This window comes from Pinus tabuliformis, chromosome 7 (genome assembly GCF_031772625.1).
Source record: "Pinus tabuliformis cultivar Carrire ecotype Pingquan chromosome 7, CPIR1, whole genome shotgun sequence".
NCBI lineage: Eukaryota > Viridiplantae > Streptophyta > Pinopsida > Pinales > Pinaceae > Pinus > Pinus tabuliformis.
This window is the reverse complement of record NC_142293.1, coordinates 841,389,814-841,397,311: the sequence shown is the minus strand read 5'-3', so window position 1 is coordinate 841,397,311 and position 7,498 is coordinate 841,389,814.

Below are 7,498 nucleotides of genomic sequence, written 5' to 3'. Positions count from 1 at the left end.
AATTAATAATTGTAAATCAATCAAGCCGACATCATAAGCTAAAAAGATATCTTTCTTTTCTTCTATTAATAGCTTCTTAATTTTCTCGACTCTCTCTTCGCAAAATACAGATCTTATTGCCCTGATGATGGACTCACCTAGCTAGTCCGAAACGTCGGTTTCATAAATTGCTCACAGGTTTTCCATTAACAAAAAAATGTACTTGAAATTGTTTTAAGAAGAGCTTGGTATTGTCCTCCCCTATGAAAATCTATCATCAACCACAAATACACAATCATTTCCATGCTTGATCAAAGGAAGACTATACATGTAGTCCATCAAGATGTATTTCCAGGGCTTGTCCAAACTACGCGAAGAGGTGTACGATCCTTGCTTATTAACGGCTAGTTTGGCAATGATTCAACTAGTGTGGGACCTTATCTACTTGCTAACGTACGATCAAAGTTTCATCCAATAAAAATACTTTTGTAGCACGACCACTGTCTTTTCCATCACAAAGTGTCTTGTCATCTTACTGTAGTGAGTTTCCCAAATCAAATTTACACGCTCGCTTAAAGGAACATAGATATGGCACAAATTTCATAACAACTTTTCCTCAAGATGAAATTTAGTGATGACCATTCCTATGTTAAACATCTAGTAAGTAGTAGTGAAGTCAGGATCGGTCCCATAGAGTTGGGGCCACCTAGAGGCCTCATGTTCGTGAGAGTGGAGCACGATGGTTAGTGTTGCAACCATAGGTCAACTAAGGTAGTCAACGACGTATTAGTGCTCCCTTTTGATATTTAGATGAAACTCCTACAAGTATGTGGACCACCTTTTATGGCGGTCGCTTTGCAATTTTCCTTGTGTCTGCATGAATTGCAGAGGGCTATGATCAATGTGGACGATTGTCTCCTTCCCAAGAATGGTGTGCTTCCATTGGCAGCACAATTGTACAATGGAATACATTTCTTAATCATAGATGGGGTACTTATAGATGACATATTATAGTGTGTCACTGTGATAGGCCATCAAATGACCCTATCGAGTGAGAACCACCCAGATAGCATAGTTTAAAGTATCAAATCTCAATCTCAAAAGGTTGTTGCATATTGAATAAGGAGAGAATTGGGGTTGAGAAAAGAAAGTGTTTTAGATCATCGAAATATTTATGTTGTGACTTGCCCCACATGATTTTTTCTTTGCCACCGCCCTTGGTTAATTAGCTTAAGGCCCATGGATATGGGAGAATCCCAACATGAACTTGTGATAGAAATTGGCAAGGCTTAAGAAACTTCGAAGCTCAAATAGTGTGGTTAGGACTTGATAGTCAAGAATGGCCTAAATCTTAACTAGATCCACATGTACACCATGCTCATCAACATTATAGCCTGTGTATTGGACCATGTTCATGTTGAAGGAGCATTTTTCCAAAATTAGCATATAACTTGTGTTGCTGCAAAATGTAAAGGACTTGTTGAATATGTTCCTAGTGTTCTGCCCAACTCTTCCATAAGATAAGGATATCATCCAGATATACCACAACAAAATATTTGGTGAAAGGCCAAAATATGTCATCAATTAAACTCATGAAATTTGTTGGAGCATTCATCAAACCAAAGGGTATGATTAGCCATTCAAAAAAACCTTATTTGGACTTGAAAGTAGTGTTCCATACATCAGTTTGTTTTATTGGTAGGTAGTGGTAGCCAAACTTCAAATCAACCTTACTAAAGCAATTTCGCCCCTTGATCTGGTCAAAAAGGTCTTGGCTTGGGGAAATGGGTATCGATTCTAAACTATGATTTTGTTCAAGGCCCTGTAGTTAAGGCAAAGTTGCCAGTGTTGAAGAATGTAGCAATGGTTGATCTTCATAATCCTCGATGTATTTATAATAATTAGAAGAGAGAAAAATAAATGTTAAATTAGAAGAAAGAAAATTAAAGAAAGGGAATCAACTAATAAAATTAAGATCCTTGAAAATAGTTTATACTCGCGTAAATAACATATTTAGCATCAGATACTACACACCATAATTTAAGTAAGTATTTGCATAAAACACGAAATAGGAACAAAATGTAAATAAGTATATTTACAAAGAGTTATTGCCCACCATTATTTATGTGATCTTCAACACTTTAAAAAATATGAGTAAAAATGCAAATGTGTATAATTACAAGAATTTAATTTACAAAGAGACATTATTTACTTTAAGGGACATGTCTATTGGGTATAAAATACACTTTAACCTTTTTTTTTTATATACACACTTATCACTCACACATATTTCTATCTTACACATGTGATCCCACATATTCTAAGTTTTCAACATTGTGATATCTACTTTCCTTTAATGGTTATTGGTTGAATTTTTGAAGTGGGATTGTTTGATGAAGATAAAAGAACTATAATGTGTATTCACTAGAAATTACCATAGTTCAGAAATAGTGCTTGTATCCATTACACTCTATTTTTCAACATGGTATATAAACTTTGGGAAAGTAAAGAGCACAAAGGAACTCCTTGAAAAAACCTACCTCAAGATCACCTTAAAGAAACCTTAGATCTATATTCAAGTTGCATCCATGGCCTCTACTATAAAACTAGAGAACAAGTTACAGTGGGCCACTAACATTAGGACTTCGAAGACAAGAATTGACCTAATTCTTGCAAAAAAAAATATTTTGGAAATTGTGTAAGGCAAAGTGACTGAACCTACAAATGAAGCCAAAAATAAGAAGTACGAGAAATATGACATCATCGTAATGACCATTATTGTGGACTCCATCAAAGGCCATCTTATTCCTTGCATCTCAAGGCTTACACATCAAAGAACATATATGATGTCCTAAATAATTTATATACTGGCAACAATATTGGACAATTCATGAGCTTAAGAAATGGGATTTGTGATATAAGAATGAAAAATATCTATACAGTGGATGCACACTTGTGAGGGTTTCTCAACTGAGAGATCAACTACAAACTATTGATGAAATTTTCTCTGATAAAGAACTTGTGACTTCAACACTTAATGGACTACCACGTTCATGGGATTCATTTGCAGCAGGTATAAGTAGCTGAAAGGAAGCTCCAAGTTTGGAAGAACTATGGGCAGCTTGTGCTTAGGAAGAATCAAGACTTCTATCTAGAGAAAGAAATCCAAAAGAAGAAGAAGATTCTCAAGCCTATGTATCTCGTTCCATGAAAGTTGGAGGAAGAAAGAAGTATGGTTTTCAGAAGAAGAAAATGGGTTTTGATAACAAACCTAATCCTCAAAGGAAGAAATATATGTCTCAAATTTAGTGCTTTTGTTGCAACAAATTTGGTCACTTCAAAGCCCAATGTCCTAAAAGGTTCAATGATAGGAAGAAGAGAGGAAATCAACATGCTACCACGACAGAATTTGATGAGCAGTCCAAGAGATCCAAAGTTGAAGGAGATAAATATCACTTCTACTATTCTGCACTTGCAAGATCTCTTGCAAATGAAAACAATATATGGTTGGTTGACAGGGGAGTGTGATCACCTTACAAGTTTGATGGAAATAAGATTGGCACAAAAGGTAGAGCTTGGAGACAACAACAACTATGCAGTTAAAGAAATTGGGACAACATTTGTTGAGCTAGAAACAATTGAAAATGTTCACTTGAGCAACATACTTTATGTTCCAAGTTTGAAAAAGAATTTGGTCTCAATTTCATGTTTAAAAGATAAAGGAGATAGAGTGGCCTTCATGTTGAAATTTTTAAGTATTACCCGTAGAATTTTTTATGTATTCTCTAGTTTATTTCGCCTACTTGTTTAATTACTAACAAGTTATTTAACCATATAAATATTGAAATAAACACAATACAGTCTCAACCATCTACAGATCAACAACTGAAAGAAATAGACAAACACACAAGGGACATTGTTATTTTTGGACAATCGTCCCCGGAAAAACCCAAATTGGGAACATCGGTGCAGCAGTTCTGAGGGTTTTATTATTAAGAAGCTTTTCTTGAGTACACTGGGTGCCAAACTGGCTCACCCAACAGAGAAAATAATCTAGCATTAATACCTCTCTTCGAAAGCATATATTTTGAAATTCTGCTCCACGAAACCCTCTCCAGCACAATCTAAAGCAATGTTTTAGCCCTCGTGGCCTCTGCATCAACCTAAAACCCATTTCGTTAGCCCTTTAAGGCTCTGTGCAGCCTCTCTGGCCCTCTGCATCACTTTTGCAGCCTCTACGTGGGTCACGCAGGCCCTTCTGGCTTCTGCGCAATCACTGTTGGCCTCTGTGTGGCTCCCTCTGGATCTGCATCTGCCTCTCTACCTTTGCACTGGTCTTCCGGCACTATCTCTACCTCTCTGCCTCATACTCACTGCCCCTCACTGCAATACTGATCACTGGTTCGATTTCTCTTAGCAAACCCTGCTCTAGAAAATCGAACTGAATGATCACTTTGGTGTATCTCCAATTGATCCTCAAGCCTCCTCTTATACTTTTTTCTATTGAGTCTTCAACGGCCGAGATTACATCTCTAATAAATGACTAATATTAGATTTGGCTTGATCAATGTCATTTAGAACCTTCTAACCCAGTTTTATATTAATACCCATTAATATTTTTATTTTCCTAAGTTTAAACTTAGGAACCCATTAAAATACTAATTATTTTAATATCTCCTCCACCGAGCAGAATTTCCCCAAACCATTCTGGGTCTTGGAGATCTCATGTGTTTTATCCTCTCCACCAATTCTCATGGATAGTGCATATCTGATGCTACCCCAAATCAACACTCCCTCTTAGCGAGGAATGTGCTCTAGTAATACTCCACCACTAAACATCACCCTGATTATACGGCACCGGTACCTGTGTTAATGTTAGACCTTCCTACCCAACATCATCTGCACTGTTGCATCCTGTACTATTTCCCATGGCCCTACCACTTCCACTGTCACATCTGTATGGCATCTCCCTCTGCATCCATGTTGTTGCTGGTCCTTTCTCCCAACACTGCATCTGCACAACAGTTCTCTCTCATCATGTTGCATCGTGTTGCCCATAGCACTACCACTGCTACTGATGCACTCCAACTCAGTTACTGAGAAGCAACTAACTGATCTACCCAACTACTGACATCCTTGTCAGGCTAGAAACCCTCCTAATGTTGAAGCTCTCTCTACTGCTATCTTATGCTCTCTTTGTTGCCTTTATGCTTCTACAACAACTATGTGCCTCTCGCACTGCTGCAAACCTCTTTGTGCCATCCTACACTGCTATAACCTCCTTTGTGCCTCTTGCACTATTTCAACCCTCTCTGCGGTGCCAGGGAGTACTACACTTTAGCACTCTCTGCTGCTCCATCCTCATCCGCTTCTACCGACATCCGCCATCCTGCTACTGTCACTTCAGGGCTCCCGTAGCTAGGTATGATCCAATAGTTTGGGTTCCTCAAGGATCCTTCTCCTCATCTCATGTAGTTCTCCTGACTACAACTTGATGTCACCCCACCTCTTTCTAGAGGTACATTAGCACTCATGGCACAATCGTCATCAACGGCCCTCTCCGCTCCTCTTTTCGACTCCTCTGAGTCTTTACTTCCCTCCTGGAAGTTCTCTCTTCGACTCGCTCTAAGTGTCTACTTCCCTCTTTGAAGTTCTCTTCTAGACTCCCCTTGAGTCTAGATCTCCCTCTTGGAAATCCTCCTACCAACAATCGAATTGCACCTCTCTAATCCCCTTTGTTCCTGCAACACTGATATGGATTTCTTGGCTAGAAATCTACCTAGGTAGTGAATCCCTTCTACCTTGGTTTTGTCCCATTAGGTATTGTTGTACGTCAAAAGAAATAGCACCCCACCAGCTTTACACTCCATAATATTCCCACAGCTTCCTATGCCCCACCAACAGAATAATTGAGCCTCTAGGTTCTGCGCAATCCCGGTAGTGGCTGAATCTCTCCAATATCCAATTGCGTCACTCCTACTAGTCTCTACGTGGCTCTTCGTGAGCCTCTTCTGCCTTCCTTTGTCTCTGCGCTTGCCTCTCTCTAGCTCGAATTGATGACACAGGCCCTCTGCGTCAACCCTTATCTGTTGTTTTCTGCCTAGGAACAGCTTCTATCACTCAAGACGGTCATTTCTACTGCAAATTCTCTGATTCAACTGGTGCCTTCAGCTCTCCTAAGATCTGCAATGCTCTCATACCATGTTGAAATTTCTAAGTATTACCCGTTAGAAATTTTTATGTATTCTCTAGTTTATTTTGCCTACTTGTTTAATTACTAACAAGTTATCTAACCATATAAATAATGAAATAAACACAATATAGTCTCAACCATCTATAGATCAACAGTTGAAAAAAATAGACAAACACACAAGGGACACCGTTATTTTTGGATAATCGTCCCTGGAAAAAACCAACTTGGGAAAACCGGTGCAGCAGTTCTAAGGGTTTTATTGTTAAACAACTTTTCTTGAGTACAATGGGTGCCAAACTAGATCAACCGACAGAGAAAATAATCTGGCAGTAATACCTCTCTTCGGAAGTATATATTCTGAAAGTCTGCTCCACGAAACCCTCTCCAGCACAATCTGAAGCACTGTGTCAGCCCTCTTGGCCTCTACGTTAGCCTGAAAAACTCTGCGTCAGCCCTCTGAGGCTCTATACAGCCTTTCTGGCCCTCTTCATCACTTTTGCGACCTCTACGTGTGTCATGCAAGCCATTCTGGCTTCTGCATAGTCATTGTTGGCCTCTATGTGGCTCCCTCTAGCTCTACGTCTGCCTCTCTGCCTTTGTGCTGGTCTTTCGGAATTATCTCTGCCTCTCTGGCTCATACTCACTACCCCTCGCTGCAATACTAAATACTAGTTTGATTTCTCTTAGCAAAACCCGCTCTAGAAAATCGAACTCACTGATCATTCTGGTGTATCTCCAACTAACCCTCAAGCCTCCTCTTATACTTTTTCTGTTGAGTCTTCAATGGACGAGATTACATTTCTAATCAACGACTGAGATTAGATTTGGCTTGATCCATGTCATTTAGAATCTTCTAACCCAATTTTATATTAATACCCATTACTATTTTTATTTTCCTATATTTAGACTTAGGAACCCATTAAAATATTAATTATTTTAATATTTCCTTCACAGGGTAGAATTTCCCCAAACCATTTCTGGGTCTTGGAGGTATCATGTGCTTTAGCCTCTCCACCAATTTTCATGGCTAGAGAACATCTGATGCTACCCCAAATCAACAATTCATTGATAAGAAAGTCCTTGTGTGGGATTAGGGCTCTAGTATAAGCTCTACTATGATTATTGAGATTCGTGAAGGAAAGTTGTATAGACTCCTAGGGAAATATTCTAAAGATTTGATACATAAATATATTAATCCTAGTGAGATATGGCATGGGAGATATGTACATCTTCATTATAGAGCCTTGCTAGCTTTGACGCAGATTGTTTTAAGTGTACCAGATTTGCAGATAGATCATAAAGGTGTATGTAAGCAATGTTCTCTTC